The sequence below is a fragment of the Lissotriton helveticus genome, chromosome 10 (assembly GCF_964261635.1).
Source record: "Lissotriton helveticus chromosome 10, aLisHel1.1, whole genome shotgun sequence".
NCBI lineage: Eukaryota > Metazoa > Chordata > Amphibia > Caudata > Salamandridae > Lissotriton > Lissotriton helveticus.
Genome location: NC_136071.1, coordinates 785979497 through 785995235, shown reverse-complemented (window position 1 = coordinate 785995235; position 15739 = coordinate 785979497). Strand labels below are relative to the sequence as shown.

Sequence of the window (15739 nt, the reverse complement as noted above, 5' to 3'; positions counted from 1 at the left end):
GTAGACAGTGTTGCAATGTCCAAGTCAGACGTTTTTAAGGTGGGAGGTACCATTAGCAGCGGTGAACAGGAGACAACAGGAAGCACAGATTCCACAGACTGTGCAAACAGAAGATGTGAAGTCACAAAACCTTTTGGCCAATAAGAATTGCAGATGACCAACAACAGGGACGCAAGTGAGTAGATGAGAATAGGTTTGTGCCCATGCGCGTGGAGGGCGAGACTGATGAGGGCACTGTAATTTGTACCGTCAAAGAAGGAGGGGCAGAATGCATCTTCACCATGGATGGGCAAGGGTGAGCCATAATCAGCACCCCTGTAGATTAGCACATGCAATTTCCATCAGAAATTCTAGAGCAAACAGTATGAAAACACAGTCAACACTGAAAGAGGTCAAACGCCCCTTCTGAAACTAAAACAGTATAGTTCTCAGTGGTGGCTGGTGATTGCAAAAAGGGGTGGGCATAAGCCAGTACATAGAATCATACCATGTAAACCCAGTGTCAGTAGTACTCATTTTAGCCTCCTCAGCAGGATGAATTGTTGACTGAGCTTACCAGGATTTGACATGTACCATGGAGTCAAAGACAGATCCTTCCAGTGAATACCTTCTGCAGTGAGACGGGTAAGTAAAGGGAAGACTTGAAGAGGTGTTTTCCTTGATTGACATTCAGCCTCCTGCAGCCTGAGCTGAGGAGTGAAACGCCCTAGGCAAATTTTTATTGTGCCACTAGAATGAAGAGGAGACTGGGAAGCGACGTCACCCGGGATCCGAGGCAACACAAAGGCTGTATGTGGATGAGCCCTGTTTATGTTACAGACGTGCACTCAGACGTGTAGTGAGTGCAGCTACTGTCTGGTATATCTCCTACCTGGAGAAAGCAACACAAATACACACCAATACTTTATTTTCAAATAGGTAAGCAAGCAGAAAATGCAGTGGTCTCCAGTGGGAGACCAAACCATATACCAAAAAATGGAACGCAAACTGCAATGGCGACTTCCTACTTCACTTCTGTTGGACAAGTTGCTGTGTTTCCACTCTGCACACAGCCTCCAAGGGGTTCCTGGTTACTTACCTTGGGTAGTTCCTTGTGTCCCCAGCTCCTCTGAGTCTCCTGGTCCAAGTCACGACTGTGGTCGCAGTTCGCACTCCTTTTTTGTAGTATATGAATTGGTCTCCCCCTGGAGACCACTGTATTTTGTGCTTACCTATTTGCAATGAAGTATAGTTGTGTATTTGTGTTGATATCTCCGGGTAGAAGGTATACCAATGTGTTAGTGAGTGTTGTGTAAAAAATAGGCATTTTTATGTATACACTGTGTGAATCTTTTTCATTTAAACTACGCTACATGAGTAAACCGGTAAAACAAGCTGCTTAACACTCCTCCAAGAGAAGCCTGAAGGCTGCTCTCCACAGCTACCACTTTGAGAGCTTTCTGTGGTTATCAAAGATCACTAGGATCACCATAAGGATTGCCTACATTAGTGCAAGGTGCTTCACTTAAATAAGTGTGCACCATATACTAAGCCAGCCTCCTTCAGGAGTTAGTCATGAGCTACATTTTACTATGCCTCAGTAACTAACTTTATTTATGGCAGAATACTCTTGGAGGGCAGAGCCCGAGCACTCTCAAGCACCCACCTGTACTGATTGTTCTGAAAGATTTTTACAAGTATGTCGACCCCGGTAGTCAGCCAGAACATCACAGCATTATTGCTCGCTTGGATATAATGAAGAGTGATGAGAAGAATTACATAAACAATTATTGCAACAGGAAGTAATACAGTAAAACGGTGGAAGGTTCACTGGCCCACAGTGCTTGGGAATTGCCCCAAAGAGTCCTACACAGATACACTTTTAATAAGTTCGCAAAATGTGTTGAATATTGAGTGTTGAACAAGCAGCTCATTTAAGCTGCAGAATTGGCAGTCATGAGGTAATACAATTGAGCTGGTAAAGGCACTTTTAAATCTTTAATAGTGAAATTATGTTTTCTAATTTGTCGGAGTGCCCTGGTGAGAAGGTAATGCTTGGCATGAAAGCGAATTCTTAAGCCTCATAAGGAAGTGGAAAGAATGAAACCCCACAGACTTTAACAAGTATTTGTAGAGTCAAATGACATACATAACTTTGGCTCGTCCTACAGCAGGAGAAATTCGGTCTCTAGATGCAACTCCTGTTCTCCATGGGAGACTACAACTAAAGGGAGAGGGAGGAAGGATTGTTCATTAGTTGGCAAACAAGACCAAGCTTCGCAAAATCACAAGGACTGTCCTGAAGATCACAGGGACTGTCAACAAAATCACAGGGACTGTGCACAAAATCACAAGGACTGTCCACAAAATCACAGGGACTGTGCACAAAATCACTGGGGCTGTCCACAGAATCGCAGGGACTGTCCACAAAATCACTGGGACTGTGCACAAAATCAGAGGGACTGTCCACAAAATCACAGGGACTGTCTACAAAATCACAGGGACGGTGCACAAAATCACAGGGACTGTCCACAGAATCGCAGGGACTGTCCACAAAATCACTGGGACTGTGCACAAAACCACAGGGAGTGTGCACAAAACCACAGGGAGTGTGCACTGAAACAGAATCACACAATAAAAGGCTTAAAAGACAGTCACATGCAGATGTGCTAACTGCTAAGGAGGACAAGAACATCATGTAGTAATCAGTGGGGTTCCTTTTATGTACAAGATATCTATTGTGAATAAACAAAAATCAGCTATGAAAGTGAACTGTAAGCAACCAGTGTAGTGAGGTACACAGAAATCATACCATGGAAAAGCGAGACAATGGGAGGTTCTTCCGACAGATAAGTGGGTGTGCTCTTTATGTGTTGGACAGCCAGTAAGTTACAGACAGCTTCTTTCGTTGAAAGTGCTTTTAACCATAGATTGAGATTAAATGGGTCTAATAGGGTTGTTCCATTAAAGAGTGTTTTTCAAAACAAGGGAGAAGTCTGTTTGAAGAAGGGCATTCACCACTCCTAGTGAGTGGTAGGTCCAGCCTCAGTAGTGCCCTCAATGAGGAGTAATTACCAAAAGATGCTGGGCTGTTCCTTACGCTAGAGGAATGTACGGGTCCCTGTGGAGTGAAGGATGTTGTAGGGTCCCGGAGGATCCTACAGTTGGGCATCCATTATGTTGGATGTAATGCCCTCACACACCCTTTCAGGTGCATTGCTTCATCATCTGGGCTTGCTCCTCGTTGGGTCAGCGGTGCAATACCCAACGGGAAACACCTCAAAGAGGGGCTTTTTGACAGAGATCTTTTATCCAACTGCCGTTTAGATGAAGTGCGGGTGTGGGACAGAGGTGCGTAGACGAGTTAGTGTGAGTTAAAATAAAGCTCGGAGTACCAAGAATGACTTTATTCTGGCGGTCCCCTGCTCTAACTAAAATGAAAACTATCCGGTACTCGTTGGAGTATTATGCTTCCTGTTTACGAGTCGCGGATTAGTGTGTGCTGTGGTCGGTCGACATGTTTCTCGCTCTAAAGCTGTTGGCTAGCGATTCTTCAGGACCTATCAGTAGAAAGTGTATCTATGGTGTTAACTGTCTACGTCAGTGTGGTGTATGTCTTATATTCAGACAAACATTCAAGTGTGTATAACTCACAGAAAAATAGGTGTTTCCTGTGTGTTATCTCTGTCAGACTGCATCTACCTGGATTGGGAGGAAAGGAGCAAATCACAACAGGAACAGATAAAAACCAGAGGGCGATGAATGCACATTCCTTATGCCATGCTAGAACGAGTGCTGCTAGCATGTGAGTTAAACTGAAATGAACTGGTGTTCATGCAATTCCTTAGTGAGCATTGTCGTGGGCATGCTCATGTGGGCAATCATAAACAACCTATAAAAACTTTGTTGGTTAAAATTGATAAAACAATACAAGACACATATGTAAAATGTCAACATTTCAAGGTGGTATGGCTTCTAACTCACCTAATAGGTTAAGTATACAGACCCCAACAGTATCCGGCGGGTTATATGGCATGTAGAACCTTCAAGTATCTGGCGGGTCACAGGAGGAAACCATAATTTAAAGGCCTGTTGCTGGTGGTGTGGGTCATAGGCTACTGGATAAGTAACAATCATGGCATTGTATCAAATGGAGCCTGAGTTGTTTGCCAGTATTAGGGACTAAAGAGACATATAGCCGGCCCACAATAGTCCCTTCCTGTGTGCCCAGAGTATCAGGTAGTATATAAAAAGGGGTCCCAGTAAATACTGCATCAATAACAAAACATCATACTTCATAAAACTAAAGAAATTATTTCATGAGAAATGACTGAGAGGAATGTTATTTAATACACATCTCCTCATTTGAAATTTCATTACCATATTCTTCACAAAACATTTCAAAACATTTCAAAACATTAAAGCCCAAAGTAGTGGGAAGTGGAAGGAAGGAAGGGTGAAGAGGGGGAAGTAATGTGACAGATTCAGTTAATCATAGAGAAATATAGATTATGCGGTCTCATACATAGGCAACATTGAGTCCACATTTGACATATGAACATTATCATATATATTCCTTTTGTATCCTAGAAAAGACCTATCCTTGTTACAATTGTGCACAGTCATAAATAATCTGTTGCAACCAGGTAGGGATGGACAAAGGTTGTCGACGTTTCGACCCCAGATTATGCAGGCGACGCTATTGCCCTACAGCGGGGTCTTCATCAGGACAGGCAGTGGTGGGGTGTGGGGAATGGTGGATGGGCACCTAGGAGGGAGAGACTAATTAGTAATGACTTCCTATGAACAAAGGGGAGCAAGGGTGCTACACCTGCCACCTCAAAATACCTACATGAAGCACGAAGATTCACGTGGCTCCGTCAGCAGACGGTATAGTTGGGCCGGGGGCTCCGGATACCAGGAGAGCGATTTACCTAAAAACAAATTTAGGCTGCTATGAGGATGTGGACAGCGTATTGCTACATTCCACAATAAAACATTACTATTCCAAAAAACGTGCTTCCAATACTAAGCATCATAACCAACCCAGCCGGGTTAAAACATATTTACAAAGTCACACATAGGAGGGCACACGAAAAACCAGCCAATTCTTGGACTAGCCATAATCATAAAGTCAACGAGGACATTCCTCAATCCAGAGTAAACAAAATAATAACGTTAGGCTCAAAAAGCTCACCTATTCACGCTGCCAAATCTTTTTCAATCCATTTCACTCGATTCTTACGACCTCCCAAAAGGAAGCGTAGCACGCTTAATGTTCTGTAAGGGATTTTCCTACAGTGTACAAAAATGAGTCATTTCCTCAATAAATCACCCCTATTTATAAAAGACTTGAGGGCACGAAGACTCCTTTTACTCACCGCAGTGGGAACAAAGAAAGCGGGATTAATCTTCGCTGGCCGAACAAAACGGCACGTCTGTGCTAACACGCGGACGTCTCAGCGCGAAGCAACGAGCATCTAGGTCATGCAGCAGCTAAATGCTGGTATCTTTGTAGCCATTAATATAATGGGGCAACCCAGTGACCCTCAGAACCTGGGTGAATAATGACAAACAAAGACTGGTTCTGTCGGGGAATCAACAATTTCTTAGATATAAAGTCTATTCTCTAATAACTTTTCTCACTCAGTTACAAAAAATAGAATCAGAAAACCACACACCACACAATTTTTGAAGCGAGAAAAGAATTCTTATTCATCAATCTCGTTACGGCAATTAATTTCAACAGTTAAAAGGACGGTTGTCCGTGCAATAAATGTCAAAACACAAAAATACACAATTGAAATACAAGTGAACAAGTGATTAGGGTGTATCATACAGTGAAACAAATTTTACAACACAAAAATATTAAACGAAGTAACGGTCCAAGAATGTAGTCAGTGTCCACAAACAGTACAATTATTTATATTTTTCTGCTGTGTTTTTAACAAGGACCAGTTGAAGAGGTAACGTCGACGTTTCGACCCTAGGGAGCGGTGCTGTCTTATTAGCGACCAATTCGGGTCTTCATCAGGACGATAGAAGTGAAGGGACAACCTGGGATTTTCGTCTTTTAGAGAGGGTATAGGCGTCCTATTTCTGCCTCTACACTCTTGCTTCTTAGCGTTGATTCTCAATTCTTAATTCCAGCCGGTGTACAAGTAGAGGAAGGTGCTGTAGGTCGATGTACAGATTTACAAGACTCTGAGGACGTTGTATCTTGGAGTTCTGAATCGCTACCTTCAGGTTAGAGAATCAAGCCTGTGGTGCCGCAGCTGCGATCACTTATAGGATTGAAACTTCTGGGATTGAAACAGCAAGCGTCTGTGTTCTCCGCGAGTTAATCCATCAATGGATGAAGACCCGAATTGGTCGCTAATAAGACAGCACCGCTCCCTAGGGTCGAAACGTCGACGTTACCTCTTCAACTGGTCCTTGTTAAAAACACAGCAGAAAAATATAAATAATTGTACTGTTTGTGGACACTGACTACATTCTTGGACCGTTACTTCGTTTAATATTTTTGTGTTGTAAAATTTGTTTCACTGTATGATACACCCTAATCACTTGTTCACTTGTATTTCAATTGTGTATTTTTGTGTTTTGACATTTATTGCACGGACAACCGTCCTTTTAACTGTTGAAATTAATTGCCGTAACGAGATTGATGAATAAGAATTCTTTTCTCGCTTCAAAAATTGTGTGGTGTGTGGTTTTCTGATTCTATTTTCTGTAACTGAGTGAGAAAAGTTATTAGAGAATAGACTTTATATCTAAGAAATTGTTGATTCCCCGACAGAACCAGTCTTTGTTTGTCGGTATCTTTGTAGCAGCCAATGGGCGCATGTGATGGAAAAGGCAGAAAGACTCCGGGGCAAATTAAGCTGAAGGGAATTTCAATGGCAAACGAGCACCACACATTAAAGACATAATCGAGTGAAAAACGTTGTTACTGAAATGTAGCACAGGCAATGAAAGGTATGGTGCAAGGCAATCAGAATGTATTCTAAATAATTAATTATTAGAAATGACTGTCTGCCTCTTAATACAGATTATTTTAGTAGCCTGCATCAGTGAATTCATTAGGACATACAAACAAATGGATACAGCAGTGGAGGAAACATATGTCAGTTCGCGTATACATATACCTTCATAACATTAGCGCACTGTTGTCAAAAGTATATATTGCACATAACATTAAGGGACATGAGATACATTTGTACTAGGAGAAAAGACCTGTACCAAAGTGCAGAATAAATTACATACAACACTAGCGCTATAGGCATGCTAACTGCGCATAATTATTGTCCTGTTCATTTAATCCATGGAGTACAGTGTCCAATCGATTCATCCATTTACTCTCTCTGACATTTAGGATGGATGTTACACTCCCTCCCCGTGGTCCAACACACACCTTTTCCAATATCACCCATTCCATTTCATCCACTGTATGGCCCAATCTCCTGTAATGGTCTACTAGTGGAGCACCGAATACCTCACATCTAATCCTGCTCTGATGCTGGAGGATGCGGGCCTTGATTTTCTGTTGAGTCTGGCCTATGTAGGCCAAACCACATGGGCATTTAATACAGTAAATTACACAACTCGTGTTACAATTGGTAAAGGATGTAAGGTCTATCTTGTGATGATTGTACTTGAACTGTTTTGTTTGCACACACATAGGGCAAGCTTTGCAATGTCCACATCTGTGGTTACCATTCAAAGGTGGCAGATTCCACTGGGATCGAAGGGACGGTGGCTCAGGCGTTGATAAATATGAACTCACCACTTGATCCTTTATGTTCCTTGATTTTTTGAAAGAGTGCATTGGTAAATGTGGTTGACCAATCTCCTCGCCCACCAGTGGCCAATATTTGTTAATGATTTTCCTTATGTTACTACTTTGTGTGTTAAAAGTAGTGACACAGATCATCCGCTCCTTACTGTTATCTGCCTTGATATGTGATGTAAGTAATTCATCCCGGGGGCTGTACCACGCCCGTTTGCGGGCTCTCTTAACAAGTCTCTTTGGATAACCTCTTTCCAACAATTTAACTGTGAGAGCTTCTGATTCTAAAAAATAGTCCTCTTTCTTAGAACAGTTGCGCCTTATGCGGAAAAATTGGCCCACAGGCAGGTTATCTTTCAAACTTCTAGGGTGATGGCTATCGTATAATAGTAGCGAGTTACGTTCTGCAGGCTTCCGATACAACGTCGTGGATAAATGGCCATTCTCATGGAAGATGGTGATATCCAAAAAGTCTACTCTTTCGTGATGTGATTGCATGGTAAATTGAATATCGGCCGATCGTTGATTCAGCCAGAGGTGGAATGTATTCAAAGTCTCTTCTGAGCCAGTCCAAATCATTAGGACGTCATCTATGTAGCGACGCCACATTTTTACTTGCATTTGGTATGGATTATCTTGATGCATGACAAATTTACGCTCAAAGTCCGCCATATATATAATGGCCAGGTCCGGCGCAAAGGCAGCCCCCAATGCGACTCCTTTAGATTGTTCGTAAAAGTTCCCCTGGAACATGAAGAAATTCCTCCTCATAGCAATTGTCAGGAGTTGGATAATAAAGTCTGTTGGCACTGGCACAGGTGCAATACGACTATTCAGGGCTACACGCATTACCTCCAAAGCATCAAGTTGTGGGATGCTTGTATATAGTGATACTATATCGCATGTCACCAACCTCTGTTCCTTGCTATTAAACTCAATACTATCCACCAGATTAATGGTTTGCAATGTGTCTCTCAGATAGGTAACCTTGCTGCTATCTAAACTCAGTAATATTCAGTGCTGTGGTGTATAGTTAATTGGAGATCTCCCCCGGCTCATGCAAATAATAGTGGTGCTGATTTATTTTTTCCTAATTAGGGTGAAAGAAAATATAAAAAAACTGAACTTGTATTGAAAATTTGCTTTATTTGTATTTTTAGGTATTGTTGATACCGGGACCTTTGTTTGTAGGATGGTTGTGTGAAGTTTGAATGTGGAATGAGTGTTTTTTTGCCAATAGTGTGTTTAAAGTGATGGTGTGTCAGGTGTAATTTTTTTATTGAATTGTATATATTTGTTTAGTTTCTCTGTGTGTTTTTCATGTATTGTTATGCACAAGGAATTACGTGTTAAAAAAAATGAATGATGACTAAAAACGTATAATAAAATTGGATTGTCGCAATTTATGTTCATAAAGTCGTTTTCAAAAATAGTCCTATTATTCAGTCTCAGCACTGGCATTTGTGTTGTTCTATAGTATTTTGGCTCAGCCTTGCTGAGTGAGAGTCAAGGCCCATGGTTGTTTTTTGCAACATAGTGATGTGGCAGAATGTGGTTTTTGGCTTAAGAAAGTATGGTATTAGCATCGGGATCATGCGAAGTCAGAGTAATGCTAAAACACTGGGGTAATTTAGTCCTGAGCATTGTAAGTGCTAATCGCGGTTGCCTGGGTGTCGGTTACTGTGGCTGGAGCCTTAGACGTCTTACGGTATGCCCATTAGCAGTGGGGCGTTATGCCTGAGGTAAGCCCCCTTGTGCCCGGTCTCTAAAAATTATATCTATATATTTGAACAAGTGCCGCAGGGTGGGGCACCCTCCTATATTACGCCCCCCATATACAGTTAGCGGTAGCGAGGAGGCTAGGTGCGGGAGTGGAGAAGGACGGATCCCTAGCCTTCTTCATAGGTTCTATTGGGACTCTTGGCACTTACTTAGTCATGCGTCGTCTCATCAAACACCTACCCCTCGCCGCCGCACCCGGGTGGTAGTGAACGGTCCGACGGCTTGCCTCAAGTACACAAACCCGCGGTCACGTGGTAGTGTGATAAAGCGGAAAGGAGCAATCTCTCGTTTCCCACGGGGATCATGGCGGCCATCTTAGAGTGGAGCCTTGTCAATAGTTACGCGGTGTCTCAGCCTTATCATTAGTTACGCGGTGTCTCAGTCGTATCTAAGTAAATGCTGAAGCCCCTTGTAGTTTAGTTTGTGCTCAACATTGAGTCAGGGATTTACATGCAATTACAAGATGGTTAAAATCGTATTAAATAATTCCGTGCCCGTCCCCTTCAGTGTAGATTGGCCACGTTCGTGTTAATGAGTATGAATATTTGTACCAAGTTTTGGGGGCAGTGCAACAGATGGGGAGTTAAAATAGCGGTGCTGGGGTAATTCCCTTATGGTCAGTTAAGGTTGCCTGGCTGTATTAAAAGTCACATGATTTGGAGTGTGAAGCAGGCGGCCATGATACAGTGGTGTTCTATAGTTGGAGATATCAGTAGGGGTGCATATTGGAGCTATAAGTTCACAGTGCACTCCATGGTATTTCTTCGTTCAAGCCTCTGCTATCAGTTCGTTAAAGAGTGCCATAGCAAATTAATGTAATTTTCACTTCTATAGGGCCCATTTTAGTTGCGTGAACCATCACTTTAAATGTGCTCTTGCAGAAAAGAAGCCAGGCCTTCCTTTAATAATTTTAGAGCTGAGGATGTGTTAGGACTCATCCTACTATCAAATGAATTTCCCCTCATTGAGAAATTACATACTCACTCACCAACACAGCTTAGTCATGGTGAAAAGGTGGTATTGGAGACTGCAGCAGCAGGTTTGCACGCTGTTGCGACAAGAATGTCCCTATATATGGGCATGTCCGCGCCTGAGTGATCTAAATACATATGAAACTGGTATCCTGACCTTTTGTTGGCCTAGCTAACAAGCTAATCTAGTGTAAGCGCTGAGACCTTGGTCTGTTCATGATAAGGCAAGGTCCATAACATGTTCTGTGTCCCTAAGGGGTGCACTAAGCCTGACCTGTTTCTTGAAGGGTTTGCAACAGATCGATTCACTTTTTGACTCCACCACCCCAGAGAGGAGAAGATCAGGCATGTACATCTTAACACCAAGTAATATTTCATAAGATGTGTGATTCTGTAAGACATCTCTTGACAGTTAAATCAGCTGCGCATTTCTTTTTACATGGTGTAGTCTCCTATGTGAGATAGGGGAGACTGTGAGCTGACCCAAGTTAGCTCATCCGTTAAGACAGATATCATTCACCAGTGTTGTTTCTATTTAATTGATTTAGTTTTTAAATCAATTAATTTATTCATGTGCCAATGTGGTAAGTCTCATTACCAGAAACAGAGTTTTTGCATGAGTGTCCCCATGCTAAGGCATGGCCTTACGACACTGACGATGAAGGGTGACCTGCTTCAGCACAAACTGAGACGGCTGCAGAGAAGACTATGCTACCCACCTTTCATCTTTAAGGGTGAGAAGCTAGGTCCCCAACCTCAGATTGAGCAGCCAACCAAAATATCTGTCTTAACATTCACTGCCATATGTTGCAGGAGTGCCCCATGGCTCACGCGCATGCCCCTTAAAGTATTTGTGCCAGCGAGCAGGAGCTCTCCAACTTGAGTCAAAGATGAGTACATATAAAAGAATATTGGAACGCAAAATGAAAAAATAAAAAGGGCACATGTTAGGCACACCCTACAATGACCACATTAAAAAAAATCAAAGAAAAGGAGTAGAAGGTAATTGCTTGATAAACGAGGAGGCCTCTTTTACACCGCAGCAAACAGGTGTTCCATCCTCATACAACATGAAACGACAGTGTGCAGCGCCTACAACAGAATAACATGGTATACAAAGCAAATGAACTTTAAACTGGTCATTCCCACAAAATTGATATGATGATCAAGGAGAAGCAGGAAACTCACAGTGTAATGCCCTAGCAATCCCACCACCTGCTCACCCAGGGTGGGACAAAGGGACTGGGCAGGCCTTCACCTTGTGCACCAATTAGATGGCGATTCCATGTGAGAAAACCATTGCCAACCGCAATGGAGCCTTTGACTTGAAGATGTGCCTTTAACATAACAGAACATGACCCTTCAAGAGGTTCAAAATGAGAGAAGCCTGCCAGAAAGAAGGGTTATATTATGTTAAAGAAATGTGTACCACTCATGGCTTTCCATACAAGGGCTTTCCAGTGCGATTGATGCATTAATCGATATGCCGGGACCATGTTGTGGCCCAGTCCCAGTGAATCATACCCCCTGTGTTGCAGTGTGACCATGACGTGTATTGAGACCCACGCACACTCCCTGCATAGGATGTGCATAGGTCTCTTTTTTTAGGTCTCGGCAAAACAGCGCATGCACTGTCACGAGGAGACATGTTGTGTTGACACTATGGGATTCAGCCCGCCCATATGCTTACCATTTGCTCTCTTCATTGTCGCTCTCTTACATCCTGATGTCCCTATTTGTCCATGACATGCATGCATCATGCCTCTTCTTGTGTTTAGCCCTCCCCCAGAACATGGACCAAGTACTTGTGTCTATTCACTGCTCCCGTTTTAGGAGCTACGTCTTACTTTGTGTATGAGCACTCCACACAAGTGTTCGTGTTTTTACAAGCTCCTTGCTCTTCTCCCAACCAGGCTTCATTTCAAACTATGTATAGACTGTTGAACGGCACTAACTGCAAAGCAAAATTGCAAGCTGGTGTTACATTTTTTATGATACTCGGCCAGCGCACTAGCTTCGCAGACCGGACTCCACGCCCTACTTAAGGTGAGCTTCTAGGTTCGCTCTGCCTTGAACTAAGGCACTCGAACCGCGCTCCAGGAAGACTTTGACGCGCTTGCATTACATTTGTCAGCGCCCTCGCGTTTTTAAAACTTTAGGTTTCATTTTTTGCAGCGCTTTGCGCTTTTTAATAGTATTTCGTTTTTAGGCTGTAAATACTGTTTTGGGACCTGACACATAGCGCTTACCCCCACATAAAAGATAATAAGCACCGCTGTTGGGAGCGGACTCACTTAGCTCTCTGGAACACACTTTAGAACGGCGTCCGCCATCTTGGGTGAGGCAGGGGCTCCTCGTGGTGATACTCGGCCAGCGCACTAGCTTCGCAGACCGGACTCCACGCCCTACTTAAGGTGAGCTTCTAGGTTCGCTCTGCCTTGAACTAAGGCACTCGAACCGCGCTCCAGGAAGACTTTGACGCGCTTGCATTACATTTGTCAGCGCCCTCGCGCTTTTAAAACTTTAGGTTTCATTTTTTGCAGCGCTTTGCGCTTTTTAATAGTATTTCGTTTTTAGGCTGTAAATACTGTTTTGGGACCTGACACATAGCGCTTACCCCCACATAAAAGATAATAAGCACCGCTGTTGGGAGCGGACTCACTTAGCTCTCTGGAACACACTTTAGAACGGCGTCCGCCATCTTGGGTGAGGCAGGGGCTCCTCGTGGTGATACTCGGCCAGCGCACTAGCTTCGCAGACCGGACTCCACGCCCTACTTAAGGTGAGCTTCTAGGTTCGCTCTGCCTTGAACTAAGGCACTCGAACCGCGCTCCAGGAAGACTTTGACGCGCTTGCATTACATTTGTCAGCGCCCTCGCGCTTTTAAAACTTTAGGTTTCATTTTTTGCAGCGCTTTGCGCTTTTTAATAGTATTTCGTTTTTAGGCTGTAAATACTGTTTTGGGACCTGACACATAGCGCTTACCCCCACATAAAAGATAATAAGCACCGCTGTTGGGAGCGGACTCACTTAGCTCTCTGGAACACACTTTAGAACGGCGTCCGCCATCTTGGGTGAGGCAGGGGCTCCTCGTGGTGATACTCGGCCAGCGCACTAGCTTCGCAGACCGGACTCCACGCCCTACTTAAAGCTCGCTATGACGAAGCGCAGCGGAGACGCGCAGCGGAGTCGCCGGACTCACGCCGGAGTCCAGCCAGAGTCCTGCCCGTCTGGGCTCGTCCGGGCTCAGACGGGCTTAGGGCATGGCACTCTGTCAAATTTCCCATCACCGCGTATCATCTATTCACGAGATGAGCTACTTGCATTACGCATTAATTCCCAGGAAAATTACCCTGTCGGCAACTTGGGTGTGCGGATGCCTCCTCGACGAGGATCGGACGCTGTGCTTCACCCTCCTCTAGACACAAGTACCTTACTATGGGGCCTGCTTAATTGCAGGTCACTTCCACGCCATGCCGTAGAAATTAACATGCTTATTCAAGAGCATGAACTGGACATCTTGTTTCTGACGGAGACGTGGATTACTCCCAGTTCTGATGCAGACATGGTACTTGCCCTCCCTCCAAGTTACCTTATTGGTCATTTGGATAGATCTGAGGGACGAGGGGGCGGACTTGCGGTTATCTATCGTGATAACCTTAAGTGTAGGGTCTGGAGGGGTTTGGTGGCAGATTGTGAGAGTTGCCACTTTTCCATACAGGTATCACCAACGATCACATTGGCGGGCCTGTTGATTTACCGACCCCCTGGTAAGGTCGGTAATTTTGTAAGCTCGGTGATGGAAACGGTAACACTCTTGGCAACCTCCACATCTTCCTTTATCGTGCTAGGGGACCTGAACCTGCACTTTGAGGATACTGCGGATATGATCGCGGCAGACCTCAAAGGAGATCTATCTGCTTGTGAGCTCCGGTTAGTCAACACAGGAGCCACCCATGTGAAGGGCCACCTGCTGGATCCGGTATTTTCGAACATCCCTCGGTTGAGGGCCAGACCAGCTCTTCCGCTTCCATGGTCAGATCACTCCTTAGTGCCGATGGAATGGCAAATCAATCTGCCCCCAAAACCGACATCTCAAGAGGTGGTGCGGGACCGCATATGGTCCAGACTACCGATTGGTGACTGGACTCAGGCCCTGGCAAACTCGCAACCCGTATTTGAGGCAGACCCGATTAAAGGAGATGCTGACCTCAACCGATGGTTGGTTGCCTCGCTTGATGGCTTCATACCGGTGAAAACCCTACAGAAGAGGGAGAAACGAGTGGGCTCCGCCCCTTGGTTCACAGCTGAGCTCCGCCAGCTTAAGAAAGGATGCAAGAGACTGGAAAGGGCCTGGAGGAAGAAATTTGATGCGGCCAGGCGTAAGGACTATTGGACAGCGATGAGAGCCTATAAAGCGGCCCTCCGCCTGGCAAAAGCACAATTTTTTGAGGAGCGAATACAACTTGCCTCAAACTCCTCCAGGGAGACCTTTAAGGTGGTGCAAGAACTGCTAAAAGTTCCTGAGCCAGCAGTCACCCATGACCCTGAGAGGTGTAAGGAGTTGGCTACTTTTTTCCACACCAAAATTGTAAAAATACTCGACTCTCTTCCCCAGAGTGTTACTCCTCATGGGATGCAAGAAGAACCCCTCCCCACGAGAATAAGAGAGTGTCCTTTCTCCCTTGACACGTTTGGCCCAGTCTCCGAAAGGGAAACATTGAAAGCTATAGTTTCTATAAAAAGCGGTTCTCCCACGGACTCTGTCCCTTTTAAAATTTTAAAACAAGCGGCAGTCGCTGTGGTAGGGCCCATCACGAACCTGATTAATGCCTCCTTCTCTCGTGGTTTGGTGCCACCCACCTGGAAAAAAGCTGTGGTCAAGGCTCTTCTAAAAAAATCTAACCTTGACACGGCTGAGCTGGCCAATTTTAGGCCCATCTCTCTGTTGCCAGGTCTCAGCAAAATCGCCGAGAAACTTGCCAACCATCGACTGTCCAACTTTCTTGAGTCGAATGGTCTGCTCCGAGACTCGCAGACCGGCTTCCGTCCCGGCCAGGGTACCGACACGGCCCTCCTGGCGGTCGTTGAGGAATCGAGGCGTATCTTAGATTCAGGGGGATCAGTGGCAGTGATCCTCCTGGATCTGAGTGCGGCATTCGACACCGTTGACCATCAGGTGCTGACCCAACGGCTATCAAAGGTGGGTGTGGCGGGT

At 44.6% G+C, this 15739-nt stretch overlaps 1 long non-coding RNA gene across 1 annotated transcript; it reads right to left on the bottom strand.

Annotated features, from left to right (window-relative positions):
- Positions 1-4530: 4530 nt before the first annotated feature.
- LOC144785485 (uncharacterized) lies at positions 4531-5442 on the bottom strand. The gene is made up of 4 exons (XR_013601921.1): positions 5361-5442; positions 5177-5274; positions 4832-4913; positions 4531-4747 (listed from the first exon to the last, which is right to left on the bottom strand). It is a non-coding gene; the product is annotated as an uncharacterized LOC144785485 (long non-coding RNA).
- Positions 5443-15739: the final 10297 nt, after the last annotated feature.